Source organism: Triturus cristatus, chromosome 11 (genome assembly GCF_964204655.1).
Source record: "Triturus cristatus chromosome 11, aTriCri1.1, whole genome shotgun sequence".
Lineage (NCBI taxonomy): Eukaryota > Metazoa > Chordata > Amphibia > Caudata > Salamandridae > Triturus > Triturus cristatus.
This window is the reverse complement of record NC_140594.1, coordinates 659,768,348-659,783,984: the sequence shown is the minus strand read 5'-3', so window position 1 is coordinate 659,783,984 and position 15,637 is coordinate 659,768,348. Positions and strand designations below refer to the sequence as shown.

Below are 15,637 nucleotides of genomic sequence, written 5' to 3'. Positions count from 1 at the left end.
GCCCAAGAAACACCAAGGTTCAGAAAGCTTGCTTCATGCATCATACCTAGGAGAGATGTTCCTAGGGAGTAGGCAGAGTAGACAACCTGCTTCGCAGAGCTGTACGGATCATTGGTGCTGCAGTTGCAGAATGACTGTTTTACTATCTTTCCTTTCTTCCATTAGAGGGCCAGTGCATACCTGCTGTGCAAGTTGTTGTGTTTCGATTTAGACGTCCGTATATAGGTTTTCCTAAATCATGTCCTTATATAGGCACAATTCGCATTGCCCTTATTTAGGCATAGAATCCCAGTCCTTATTTAGGCATTAGCCATGCTATCCAAATACAGGCATGGTCACCTACATCCGTCCATCCCAACGAGTTCTTAGAAACCAGACCCTTAAGCCTTTGGGACTTTCCCTAGCTAGGATTAGTGATTTCTCCAAGAACTCATCTATTATGCATGAACTACTATTCCTTAGGGGATCATTCATGACGTCTTCCTCTGCCCGACTTTACATCAATGCTGACATTCCTAAGCACTTTCCAGGTATAAATATACCTTCCCTTACAATGGCAAACCACGGCTCAGCTGCACAGCTCGATACGGTTTGCCACGGCAAGTTCGTAAGAATTCGAGTCCCCGCCTGACGCACTGACAAGACGCTGTCATCCCTGCTCGCAGAGAATCCAGCTTCCAGTGTTCTGACTCCCTTCGCAGGGTGTTAGAGTTTGAGACCCGGAAAGAGATTCCCACCTCTCTCATTCTAAGGTATGGAGCTGACTAGAACCTAGAGGGACTCTTGGCATATGCAAAACTATCAAAAAACAGTATGAAATCTTGGGGTCAATGGACAAACTATTAAACGAAGTATGTAAGTACTATTCAATAATGTAACAACCTTACAGATAAAGACCAATGACTATACCTCACAGAAATAAAACTGTGGGCATATCCCTTTAGAGGACGAATTCCCTCACTCACCATAGGTGACATGCTTCATCATTTGGGAATCTCCTCCCAGAGGAAAAACCTAGTTCCTGGTCTTTATCTGTAAGGTTGTTACATTTTTGAATAGTACTTACATACTTCGTTTAATAGTTTGTCCATTGACCCCAAGATTTCATACTGTTTTTTGATATATGTTATGGGGAATAAGTCTTGTGGTGGTCATTAAATTTTTCCCTTAGACCCCCCTCTTTGCACTGTATTGTTTGTTGATATGCAAAACTATAGCATACCATACTATAGAATACAGCACCTACTTCTTACCTTGTACTACACTTAGGTTAGGTACACTGGGGTAGAACTATTTAGAAGCATCAAACGAGTATCCACTTTTTAGCCTATGTTATTTATGTATGTGTATATGAATATATGTCACAGCTAGAAGACAATGCTGTTGCAGTATTATTTCTTCTCACTGCTTACGCTGTGCATATTATATCTCGCATACTCTCTTGCGATTGTAATAGCTCATATCTCTTACACGAGAAACAAGACTGTTCAATAAATCCTTTTTATTGAAACGCCCGTCTATCTATTTCTGTGTAACTCTGAAGAAACTAAGCATGCACGATTGACTGAGTGAAACTGTTATCTGTTGTTTCCACGATTCTGAGACATGTTCCGATTCTAAGGGAAACAAAGTTGTCATGTTTATGCGGTTGCCAGAAGCTACTCCCTTCTTGTTTATTCAAGGAGTTTCTAGTGGCCTCTGAGTAGCTGGCACACAAAGTAATTAAGTTTAATGTACTCGATAGAGGCAGACTGACCTCAGTCCTATACCACAACTACAGTGTATATTATTCCAATGCGCAGAGCCTATAAGGGAAATAGGAACTATACCTCATGGCGCCCAACGTGTTTAGTAAGGCACTAATTGAATGCTAGATACTGAAGTAACTCAGTCGTGCTTTTCTCAGAGACCCCTACTCACATTCTCCATAAGATGTCTGGAGTGGGTAGGGTTAATATCCGCCATAGCTGAGTAGGACGAAAAATCCTATGCATTAGCTCTTTGGTTTGTTCAACGTTGAAGGATACAGTGTTCCAAAATATTGTGCACCTTATCTTTGTTTCCTTGAAACTTGTTCTACATTTTTAAAAAACAATGTCCCAAAACGGGGATAATAATACTGTGACCGGTGAGGCTGCGACTGACCAAGTCGTAACAGCTTTTAATCTTACAGGTTTAAATGAAACCGATGAGGGTGTTATAAACATCCATCCAAACTTAAGGACAGCCATCACTCTAAAACTTATAAAACACGGCCTAACACCAAGAGGTGGTAGAGCAGTTTTTGTGATAGAGGCACATGAATCTTTTCAGACAGAGGTATTCTATTCATGGATAGTATTCCCAGAATCAAATCCACTAACAAAAGTGTTTCACTTCTATAAAGAAGATGAACCACCTGAGGAATATATTCCTTTCGAGGATGTTGATATTCCACTCACATAGCAGGAGCATAATCTCTGGTTTAAAGGCGCCCTAAAACATTACAATCACATTACCAGGCTTGGTCCACTAGGTAGACCAGGAGCAACATGGCCGATTTTAGCCGACTAAACACCTCATCCTGACATCGAAGAGATGTCAAAAAATGAATTACTCCCTCAACTTAAAGAGTTAATAAAAATGTACAGACAGTTAGTCCAATATGTCATGCGGACTTTCACAGTCCAACCACCATTAACCATTCCACATGCAAAAGCTTTACATCCAAGATGGATACAATGGGTTAATTCTCTTGCTGCAACGGAGGTTGAATATGTTTTTGATCCTTATTTAAAAACATACCAGGAGCATAATCTCTGGTTTAAAGGCGCCCTAAAACATTAAAATCACATTACCAGGCTTGGTCCACTAGGTAGACCAGGAGCAACATGGCCGATTTTAGCCGACTACACACCTCCTCCTGACATCGAAGAGATGTCAAACAATGAATTACTCCCTCAACTTAAAGAGTTAATAAAAATGTACAGACAGTTAGTCCAATATGTCATGCGGACTTTCACAGTCCAACCACCATTAACCATTCCACATGCAAAAGCTTTACATACAAGATGGATACAATGGGTTAATTCTCTTGCTGCAACGGATGTTGAATATGTTTTTGATCCTTATTTAAAAACACAAGCATTCCTGCAATATGAACATGAATGCACTCTGCCTATTGAGATTCTCCCTCTTGAGCAGTATGAATTTATAATTTATACTGACGGATCAGCACAACCCGCTACGAAAAGTAAGCAAGCTTAAAGTGCAGCATGCGCAATCGTTAAAGGTCGCATGCGCGATGGTAAATTCCGACCAATGGTCACTAAAACACAATCTCTAGGAGATTGTACAACTCAGCGAGCTGAACTACAAGCATTCAAATTGGCACTTGAAAATACAGATCGCGAATTCCCCACACTTATAGTGTGTGATTCTTTTTACTGTGTTCAATCATACAATTAATATTTACAGAATTGGCTTCAAAATGGTTTCAAAGATGCAAAAGGTGGCACAATGAAGCATAAAACGCTTTGGGAACAAGTAGTTCAGTTGCGAAATGGACTACAAAAACACTCATGTGATACACACGCTGAGTCATCAACGTGATGGCGTTCAGGTTGCGGGGAATTCATTGGCTGACGAAGCCGCGAAGGGGGCTGTGCAAACTGCTTCCGTAGCTGCGATCACTCGTTCAAAAACGAGAATAGACAGGGAGATATTATTAGCTGTCAATGCTTCAAGCAAAGGCAGTGGTGCAGCGTTACCTAAATAATTTCCACTCATATATAATTGATGCGAACAATGTTCCGTTTGCTCGAATCCCTGGAGTGGGGGATAGGGTAATTCCAAACATGGAACGTAGAGCAGCTTTGATTTATGAAGCACATCTGGGAGAGAGTCTGTCACATCAGGGGATCTCTTAAACCATATTAAAAGAGATGTACTGGTGGCCTGGAATGAATACACTGATTCACATCTTCATCAATAACTGCATAGACTGCAATAGAGATTGCAGTGCAGAACGCCACCAGACTGCGAAGTAGCGTGCCCAGTACAGACACCATTGTCAGACAGCATTAGACTATCTATGTGCAAGCGTCCGTTTGGACAAATGCAATCCCAAAAACACTAGTTCAAGGTTCCTATGGATGTGGCCTCAGCGCTCGGCTGACGCTCAAACTGTTATAAAAGATTTGCGAGTCTTTGTCGTCACATACACAATTGACACACAACATTCTGACCAGGGCCCTGCGTTTAGCTCTCCGGCTTACAAAGAAGCCATGGCCAGTTTGGGTGTAGCATTGCAGTACTCCTCTCCATTCCATCCTGAGGGAAATTCCGTTGTGGAAAGGAAAAACCGGGACATAAAGCAGTCTATAACAGCTAGGGTATTAGGTTTGGGTGATGGGTGGGTCAAACATCTTTGTGGGGTCCAACGCTCACTAAACAATTTGCCAAGAAGTTCTCTGGGGGGTCACTCCATATGAGCTCCTATTTGGGACAAGAATGTGGGTTCCAGCTCCCGAATGTAAAGGCACAGTGGTGGAAAATAAACCATTTGATAACAAAGATCGTTTGGCTGTTTTATAGGACTTAAATGAACTAAGATCGAAACAAAGCAAACGTGTTCCTGAAGCCAACCACCACTGGGGAAAATCCAGCCGTGCCAGTAAGGCCTGTCTGGATCCCAAAGCTTGGGATCTAGTCAGAGAGAAGATCGCGGACATGAAGGAATTTCGGCCTTCTTACAGACAACCAGTACCTGTCCTAGCCATCCAAAGAACAAGAACAGTACTTCTGCCGCCCCTTGCTGGAAAAAGGAGAAACGATTTGTGTCAATCGACCTCATCAAACCACACTTTGTGGCCAATACTAAGCAGTAGTGGGCTGCGACCAAGTAGCAGAAGCACTCCTCAAGCTACCATTCAAGAGGTTCAGACTGAAAGACTCATCACCATCGAGAATTCAGCAGTAAGAAAAGAAGGACTAAGCAACAATGCTATGGAACTCATTCCTCTGGAAACCCAAATAACAGTTCGTCCTGAAACACCTGTCTACACCAACGTAACACATGATCAGACATCATGGTGCCAGCGATTTCAACGAATCCTGATGCAATTTCAATCATTGACAGAACTGCCTCTGGCTATTTCATTAACTGTGATACGTTTTCTGAGGATCCAAGCGAACCGGAAACAACGCCAGCCAAAAGAACTTTCAAAGAACGAGCACAAGACTTTTTTCATCTCCTGGAAAAGACTTATCTGGTTTCACCATTGATTGAACCATGGATTATTTCTGGAATACTTTTCTTTCTGCTTTGGCTAGCTTTAATAAAGACTCTGAGCATGCTGATAAATGGAAGATATATTCACTTGGACACAGAAAGTAAAAATTTAAACTTTCTTTTGAAACCACACAAATCATCCCATCGTGAAGCAAGAGACTTGTATAGGAACGGCTGCGATGTTCACTGCTGACAAGATGGTACAGTTTGGGACAAAACGGATTATGATATATTTGGCCCGTCTGAACTTTTGAAGATTCCACACTTATTTAAGATTTCATTAAGTGACTTTATTACCTCCAGTACCTATTCTGATGATTGGGACTTTGAGACTGTTAATAACATGATGTCTGGTCTAGAAAGGTCTGCTGCATTCTCTAACCATGAATACTTAGAGGGTTCAACAGACTATGAACAGCTTTATTGTTACAACCACTATGGTCATCATTTCTTGCATAGATCTGAAACACCTAGAAATGTATTTATGTATAACCAATGGGAACATTGTCCTACACCACCAAGGGGTAGCTCAAAAACGTTTACAATTAAGTTTCCATATTTTTCAGGGTACAATACATCCAATCCGGAAACATTTTACTTTAAAAATGTGAACAAAACAGGAACGAGAAATATGTTAACTAATTCAAAACAGATTTATTCTGCAGCCTTTACTGCCCAACTGTCTAGACAGGGTTTCGACTTTTGGAAAGACACAACTGACACAAAATCTGTCTGGGGTACAAAAGATTGGCAAGTACAGGGGATAGAAGCTTTGTTTAGAGCCTGCATCATCCCACAGCAAATATCGTTTTTGAATGACACTGTCTAACAAACGTCTTGCCTTGGGTTAGCCAAGATCAAAGACATGAACACACCGTCCATACCTACACCTACAAGTAATAGCACTACACAGGGGGAGGTCGACGTACATACAATTTAACAAAACAACAGATCCTGAATGGGAAAAATGGTTGCTCCGGCCCATAGACACTAACATCTGTCAAGAAAGATTCCTGAACAGAATACAGGGTTTTACAATCAATAGGCCAGACCCCCGTTATGTTCAAAGACAGCATCCAGGGGTAGAAACAACATACAGTGTAGGAAAATTATGCCTTGATTGGCTACAGAAATCTACACTAGAGGATGTGAAACAACACTTATCTTTACTTAAAGAAGGTGCAGACCGTAGGGATTTCTTGCTAGGTCCAAGAAAACCGTGTCAAAAACGTTTCATATATGCCGGCATGAATGCTGCTTATAATGAAATATGGAAGATTACCCAAGCCGACGCCGCAGAAAGAATACGAGAAATTGACCGTATTAATTTAGAGAAATCTCTCGCTGTGGTCGACAATGGGTTAACGACTCTGACATCCAGGATATATTCACTGGGCAACATTGTATCTTCTGCTATAGACATTGTGGAACAAGATTTGGTCTTGTTGCGACAAGGCCAGTCTCAATTGTGTTCTATTCTGTTATAAGGCTGGACGCTACAAAACTTGCGTGCAGGCTATGTGCCTTGGAGTTTCATCAACACGTCGTCTCTGGTTTCAGAATACAGTCTCACTGACAAACAGATCGAACTGGCACAAAGAGAAGCAAAGTATAGTGCTGAGCATTGAAAAACTGGAAAAATTGCCATTTACAGTAGCAGAAAAACCAGCTACCGAATGGATCATTCATGGCAAAATAACTCTGCCTGTAACAACTTTCCATTTTCAGTATTGTCTCAAACAAATGCAAGCAGGCAAATATGAAAGGTTGGGTAAAGAATACATCAAGACATCCTGGCATTTACCTTACACCCACAGATGTTGGAGTGGGGGGCGTGAAGTGTTTATTAGCAGTACACACTGTGAAAATGCACTGAGCGGTTCACTCATATCTCGGGATATTAGTTTACACGGGGCCTGTAGCGGTTCTACTGCAAATTTATCCTGCCACCTGCAAGGTTCACCAGCAGCTGTGATTAATCCAACGTTTGGCCAACTTTCAAATGGGAGTTACCTCATGTTGAGTGATAGAGGTGTTGTGTCATGTTGCCAGGTATCCTATATCTAGTAACGGTTGGCTCCAGGGTCACTTGCTGTATGCAAGTTTTGTTCCTCCAAATAGACACAGTCAGGCAGTCGCCTTTATGGCCTTCACTGAACATCTCTTCTATACGAATTGATACTTTAAGCAGAATGAAAGCCATTCTTTTACAACAGACCGCGCCTTTGACCTCGGCCAAAGAAACCTAAGATTTACAAATTGCAAGGACTTCGGCTGAGATACAGGCTCTGTTACGTACAAACTGCCCTACACATTTCACAGAAATGTTGGGACGTATCTTAAACATGTCTGATACGAGCGGTATTGTGCATGTATTTAAGACCATATGTTCAGGAATGTTAACACCTTTTCAAGCTGTCCTCGGAATCATTCCAAAATTCGTGCACTCATGTTTAGTTGTCTGCCGCTAATTCTAGCACTCGTTGCAGGAATCCTGTTTTTCTTCCTACTACTACGCTATGGCAAGCCAATCCACCATCGTCATTCCCAACACCTTGGAGAAAGCTCTCCTGGAAAGGAAGTGTCGTGAGCGCATAGTACAACTTTTGGGCTTACCTCGTCTACGAGAATTAAATATCACATGGTTTCTGTCATTAAGACCAATCTGGCAAGATTGCATCTTATCTGTTCTACGCTGCCTGCTTTGCGGTGAAGAATGCGTGCTAGACATCTGTCTAACACTCCCATCAGTCATGCCAACGGATATCGATACTCTGCTGGACCCGATAACGGTCCATGCTCTGTGTTGTCCCCAGAGGATACTAATCCTAATGACGGCATTCATTGAGATCTCACAGACGCAACATGCTACTGCTGAGGTACGAGATGGATCAACAGACACACAGGTAACATCGGAAACGAACATTGCTACTGGCGATGCTTCACATCTATGTGCAGTTAATCTTCTAAACGAGGTATTCCAACTATCACCGACATCGTTCGATGATCTTTTGTCTACAGGAAAAGAGGATTTCATGTTTTCGCCAGCCCCTTACACTGACTTTTGATTCGGCTCGCAGTGTACCGGGAAAGCTACAAATTTGGCCTTCATTTTTCAAAACAAAGACAAAACCTTGGAACTTTTACATACAATTTATTTTTTCTTCTAAATTTGTATTTTTCTTTTTATGGCAAAGTAATATGCTTAAAGTAGAACTATTAATAGAAAACAGACTTCTTTGAACACTTCCAGGGACACATTGTCACCTTTATTCACAACAATTTCATTTATGTAACATGACATGAAATGGCTTTCACCTTTTCTTCTGTAATCGTGAGCCATTTCATCATATGTATACATTTATGTTCATTCATTTAGCATTCACTGTAAACATATGCTTAGAATGAAACATTGCTTTAATATGTACAGCACCTTAGCATTTCATGTCTAGCAAAAGGTTTTTAACAAAGTCTTATTTTAGTATGCTTTTACAAAAGTTTTTAGCAACATGTGGTACTCAGTTTTAAATGTTTAGAATTTCATGTTTAGCATTTAGGATTATCATTCATTCGAAAGTGGAGTGGGTGTTGTGTTTCGATTTAGACGTCCATATATAGGTTTTCCTAAATCATGTCCTTATATAGGCACAATTCGCATTACCCTTATTTAGGCATAGAATACCAGTCTTTATTTAGGCATTAGCCATGCTATTCAAATACAGGCATGGTCACCTACATCCGTCCATCCCAACGTCACAACGAGTTCTTAGAAACCAGACACTTAAGCCTTTGGGACTTTCCCTAGCTAGGATTATTGATTTCTCCAAGAACTCATCTATTATGCATGAACTACTATTCCTTGGGGGTTCATTCATGACGTCTTCCTCTGCCCGACTTTACGTCAATGCTAACATTCCTAAGCACTTTCCAGGTATAAATATACCTTCCCTTACCATGGCAACCCACGGCTCGGCTGCACAGCTCGATACGGCTCGCCACGGCAAGTTAGGAAGAATTTGAGTCCCCGCCTGACGCACTGACCAGACGCTGTCATCCCTGCCTGCAGAGAATCCAGCTTCAAGTGTTCTGACTCCCTTCGCGGGGTGTTAGAGATTGAGACCCGGAAAGAGATTCCCACCTCTCTCATTCTAAGGTATGGAGCTGACTAGAAACTAGAGGGAATCTTAGCATATGGAAAACTATAGCATACCATACTATAGAATACAGCACCTACTTCTTACCTTGTACTACACTTAGGTTAGGTACACTGGGGTAGAACTATTTAGAAGCATCAAACGAGTATCCACTTTTTAGCCTATGTTATTCATGTATGTGTATATGAATATATGTCACAGCTAGAAGACAATGCTGTTGCAGTATTATTTCTTCTTACTGCTTACGCTGTGCGTATTATATCTCGCATACTGTCTTGCGATTGTAACAGCTCATATCTCTTACACGAGAAACAAGACTGTTCAATAAATCCTTTTTATTGAAATGCCCGTCTATCTATTTCTGTGTAACTCTGAAGAAACTAAGAATGCACAATTGACTGAGTGAAACTGTTATCTGTTGTTTCCACGATTCTGAGATATGTTCCGATTCTAAGGGAAACAAAGTCGTCATGTTTATGCGGTTGGAAGAAATTACTTCCTTCTTGTTTATTCAAGGAGTTTCTAGTGGCCTCTGAGTTAGCTGGCACACAAAGTAATTAAGTTTAATGTACTCGATAGAGGCATAATGACCTCTGTCCTACGACACAATTATAGTGTATATTATTCCAATGCGCAGAGCCTATATGGGAAATAGGAACTACACTACAAAGTGCTGGTTTGGTCTTCGGAGCAAAGGCTGTTGGGTTTGGAAAGTGTATGCAGAGACACACCTTAGTTTGGGCATCAGAGAGATGGAAGAGGAGAGAGAGGGTACTGGATGGGAGCCTTTGCTGTTAACAATGGGCAGAGGAGACAGCGTGCTTCACAAGGCAGTAGCAAGCATTAGTGAAGCAAGTGCAGTTGCTCTAGGGCCTAGGAGTCACTGCATCACAATGATGAATGTCTTAGTTTAAAAAGCGGCCATGGAGGCTCATTTTGCTTTCTAGCATTAGGACAAGGGGCACATTGCCCCCAAACAGTAGGCAACATCGAGGAGCTCATTTTTTTCAGAAAGGGAGAGACAGTCTGTTTCAGGACTTGAGTGATGGTCCTGCATGGTGGGAAGGTGGTGAAAGAAGAAGATGAAATAGCCTGCTTCCTAGGGCCACAGCTATCATTAGTGCAGCAGGCTCTGTTGCTTTGGGGCCAAGAGTGTAAGGGGATCACAGAACTCCAATTATGGGGAGAAGTGTTTCTGGTCAATTCTGTTTTTTTTTAATGCATTTGCGGTTTCATAAGTCTCGTAATTAGTGTGTAGTATGAGCTACAGAAAAGCACACTTTAAATAATCTCATAGTTCCCGACTCCCTGCAATCAGTTTTGTCCACCCAAATCTTTGCCTTATACTTTTGGAGGAGGGCCCGACTTCAAAAAAGTTTGTAGACCTTTGCAGTAGAGTCAGCTCTAGAAGGTATCTAATGGGTGTGTTGGCTGACACCTAATGTGGCCTTAACATTATTTTGTTCACTTGGTTTGATGTTGAAACGTATACAAAGGCTAGGAGGCACCATCCAGACTCATGGCAGTACTGGTTATACTCCAACTTCAGTCTGCTTTTTACCGGGCTGGCCCACACTCAAGGCAGATCAGCTAGGTTCTCCTCCTCAGGCAGGTTCTTCCTGTAGGCCAAACATTCCTTCCCCTCTCTTAGCAGGTTGAGCTATGAGAGACCAGAGCAAGATGGGCAACCTTATGGTGATGCACTCATTTCTGGGAGGCTGGCTATCAAATATACCAGACCAAGATCTCAGCAATCCTTTGAGTACTTTGCAGAGTACTCCTTCTCTGGTCACTGAAGAATTTGAAACTGGAAACAAGTAGCGTCCACTGTTTATACACATTTTTCACACAGATCATTTTGATCCCACAATTAATGTCGAGGAACCAGTTTGTAGAGATTCACTGTGGCTGTTCAATTTCCCTTCTGCACAGCAGACACATTCTTTCTTAAGCGTGATGGCCCTCATTTCAGGTAGTGCCCTTGTTGCCTCTAACTGAAGACCCCAAAACAGAAGCATAATGAATTGTGAAGTCTCTGTGCCTGGCGGACATCAGCCTTCTGGAGTAGAACACAGTGTAAAGAAAAAATAAGCATGCCCTGCCTGGAAGATTGTAGGAAACTGGCTCTATATATGGAAAAACAAAAAGAAGTATACCATGCAAAGAGTTCAGGTATTCCCTTACCAGTGGACAGGTGCTTGCTCTAGCAATCCTAGGGCGTTCTTCTAGGAGGTACTGTGGTCAGGCAGCCTTAGGGTAATCACAGATTTAGGTTAGATATCTGTAAACACACACACAATAGTCAATAAATGATGCTCACAACTCAATAAGGAAATCCACACCAATTTATAAAAATAACATGTATAGGTTTAGGCACTAGAATCAATACAATCAGGTAAGAGCGTTTTCAAGGAGAATCCTTCTGCATTTAAAAAGTCGACAATTCGTGCATTTTTCAGAAGCTGAAATGTTATCCTATGGGAGGAAAAACAAGTACGGCAGTCATCTACAGTACAGAGACTTATGGGACCAATCTCCTGGACTTAAGGTGAGAAAGGGGCAAATTCCAATGCAACACCCACAAGGCACCTCGAGCGGCACTGGGGCAGCCGGGTGCAGAGGTGCTTTTTAGCTTCGGGTGCCCAATATTATCCTATGGGGATTTGTCCGGTCAAAAAGTGGATACAGGCTTGGACTGGGTAGCCAGTCGGTCTGAACCACAAGGAGGGTACAGGTCTCACGATGCTTGTGGACATGGGAACACCTTTGGTCCTCTTCTCCACAGGCCAGGAGAAACGGGTGCAGAGTTGTCTTCAGGCATGGGATTTTCATCACCGGGAGCACTTGCAGTAGAGTGGGCCTGCATACAGAGGATGCAGGCGGCGGCGGAAAGTCCACAGTGGTAAAGTCCAGGGTAGGCTTTTTCTCTGGAGGGCCGGGGGACCACACTGATACTGTTGGCCTACTACAGCTTGGGCTAGGAGGTACGGGTGCAGTGGTGCTTTCTGGTCTCGGGTTTTGGCGGTACGGAGTCCTCTCAGGTCCCTTTGGGTGCCTGCAGGATAGCAAATCCGCTGCTCCACAGGAGTTCCTGAGTCTTGGCAGAAGTGCTGGCAGTCCTCCCAGGCTTTTGGAGGCACAGCAGCTTGCAGAATGAGTCGACTTTGGTGTAATTGTCGGTAACAGCTGACAGGCAAGCAGGTTTGGCGTCAAGTCATTTGCTTCTTCCACAGTTCTTGCTTTTCACTGCACTTCGGTCCATCTTCTTCTTTAGGTCATCAGGATCTGATTCTCTAGTGCCAGGGTTCCCCAAATACTGAATTAAGGGTGCGAGGGGAGTGTAGGGTAGTAGCCAATGGGCTATTTACCCTTAAGGTCACTACTCCCCCTATATGACCACTTCCTGGGGAAGGTGTTCATAGCCCTGCCCCAGAATTCCTGACTTTGCCATCACCAATATGGCTAATTTTGAAAAGTCACCTCCACTTCAGGTTGCCCACCTTTGGGGGGGGCACTAGCCTGAGGTTGGACACGCTTATCTGACTAGATAATTCCGCTGCCTGTCTAGGTGCCAAAAGTCTCAACAAGGCGGGTCAGCTTCTTTTCCTGTGAGAGAAACCAGACTAACATACCAAAAAGCAGTAGGCGCTTTGAAGCTCCCCTGCCTTGGAATGGTAATCTGCAGGTCATCCTGTGGTGGGGGGTGTGAAAACACCCCCTGCCCACGCAGGCCTGATTTCTGGCCTCCCAGGGGCAAAGGCCCTCCCACTTAAGGGAGGTCAAACACTTAGTTCTGGTCGCGGGTTGACAAAAGTCGATTTGTCAGTCAGTACCAAGGGCTGGTAGATTATCAGGAGGCACTTCTAAGGTGCCCTCTGGGTGCATGTATTACTAAATCCGACACTGGCATTGGTGCCAGTTTATTAATAGATGTCTGATACCAAACATCCCTCTTTTCAGTGAAGCGATCATGTAGCTGGGGAACGTGTTTTCACCAGTGCCCAGCACGTTTTAAAATGGATTTCTTGTTCACTCATACTGGCAGTATTGGAACTGACCAGCACAGGGCCAGATCTGCTCATGCAGATATGCCCTTGCATGTAATATAAGGCACTCTGCCGTAGGGCTGTAAGGTATGCTGTAGGGGTGACTTACAAATATTACATGCAGTGTGAGGAGACATGGCACCCAGGGATATGTATCATGTCGTGTTTTCACTTTTGTCTGCACTGGGACATCCAGCCTGCAGTGGCAGTTTTTCATGACATTGGTGAGGGGTCCTTTAGGGTGGCAGAATTTGTGCTGCATCCCTTAAGGACCCACTTTAGTACCTCAGGACCTAGGTATCAGGGGTACCATTTACTAGGGAGTTACAGAGGGTGCTAAAGGTATTGCTGCTAGGCACATACCGGAATGACGTAAAGATCAAAGGTGGAATATTGGTGGCCCTTCATGGATCGTAATGTTGAGGGATTGGTGCAAAACTGCAGAATATGTTAAGACACAGATAAATCCATATGCACACATACATACCCTTTAAATCTATACCTTTTCCTGATTGACCCTGGCAGAGGGTGGGAATAGATTTCATAGGACCAAAGCACAGATTTTCGATGGATATGAGGTACGCCATAGTTTGCATTGATTAATACAGCAAATGGATTGAATTTAAGTTAATGGATAATACTACCACTAGCAATGTTTTAAACTTCCTGAAAACAGTCTTCGCGAGAGAGAGGTTTTCCCACCAGATTGTAAGTTACAATGGATCACAGTTTGTGTCTGATGAAGTGTTTGCATTTTTGAGGGCCTCCGGAATCAATCACAAATTGTCCTTATACCATCCTTAAGCCAATGGGCAGGTTGAACGTGCCAAGCAAAACCATTCAATTGGCTTTAAGAGGCAAGATTCCAGAAAAGAGGCATGACGAACCTGCTTGTGGATGTATCACACTAATCCACATAATGGTAAGGCGCCACTCCATTTGAATTGCTAAGGGGTATACACCCATAACTAAATTGAGTTCACTTTTTTTTTTTAAGTAATCCAGTCACAACAGAAAACACTAAAAATAAAAAGGACAGGTTACATTAGGTAGTTGCAGAAAAGCAGCCCAAAATGAAAAAAATATTCTGACCAGTGAAGGACAGTAAATAGAACTAACATAACTATAGGCGACATCGTAAAATCAAGCATCCTAAGACAAAAACAGGTGGAAGAAAATTTGGAGAGCCTTTAGGTGTGGTCAGAACATCTGGGTCAGCCAATAGATTATAAAATGGAGGAGGAAGGTGGAAAATGTTGCGTGCTTTTCGCGTCACTCCTATTATGGCTGACAACATACACCAGTCTACGATTAGAGACAGTGCCAATCCTAGTCTAGAAGACTTGCCTAATGAGATTGATTCACATTCATGTCTTTAATGCCCTGTCAATGAACCCACTAATTCACAAGACCCCTATGACATGGTGGAGGATGTTCCGAGACAAGCAGATAATGTGCAGAACAGACTTAGTGGTCGACCATCACGCAATGTGGGAATGCCTTCGAAATGTAAAGATTTCATGATGTTGTAACTTTTATAACGATGGGAGGAGATGTAGTGTATGATAAGTTGTTATAAATTATTATTCATTAGAACCGCTATGTTCATTTCACTTTCTACCCCTATTAGTAGGCGCGTGGGTTATGGATGGGTGAAATGAAGTGGGAGGTTTGTCAGTTGGAGCAAGGAGTGTGCATGGATGAAGAATAAACTTCGGTTTCTCTACATTAAATGCAGTCATCACTACAAAGACAACGTCGGGAACGTCAAATGTTTCACTAATCCCAGAAAGCAAAATGCTGCACGTGAAGCAAAAGTTATTGATCGGGTTCCTCGAGGATAGCGTACCTTTGATGTTCCTGTAATCCTAGGACCTAGGACATGAAACGGGAAAACTTCTCAATACAAAAGGATTGGTATGGTCGTTGGTTGTTTGACTACAATTACATGTGCCTCGGCACCAACCTGTAAATCTGCACAAATTGCGGAGTAAGACGAGCTCTTCTCGTCTCCCCAGGAGATGCAGGCAGAGCACCGTACCAGCGCGCATGCGTGTTCACTTCAGAGAGGAAGTAGTTCGTGCATTCTCAGCAAGTAGACGTAGACGCGCACGTTAACGACGAAGGACTAGAATTGTGTATTGATAAACCCAGCAGAGGCGAAT

General features: G+C 42.8%; 1 protein-coding gene across 6 annotated transcripts in view; it reads right to left on the bottom strand.

The window, feature by feature from the left end:
* WDR53 (WD repeat domain 53) overlaps positions 1-15,574 on the bottom strand; it is a 117,245-nt gene extending 101,671 nt beyond the window's left edge. The window contains exons 1-2 of one of the 6 annotated variants that reach the window (XM_085634219.1): positions 15,439-15,574; positions 11,611-11,707 (exon numbers count right to left, since the gene is read on the bottom strand). The gene's annotated coding sequence lies outside the window, so the exon portion shown is untranslated. Of the gene's footprint in view, positions 1-11,610; positions 11,708-15,321 lie in introns of all 6 variants that reach the window. The other 5 variants (XM_085634222.1, XM_085634221.1, XM_085634220.1 and 2 more) reach the window with 5 other exon arrangements.
* Positions 15,575-15,637: the final 63 nt, after the last annotated feature.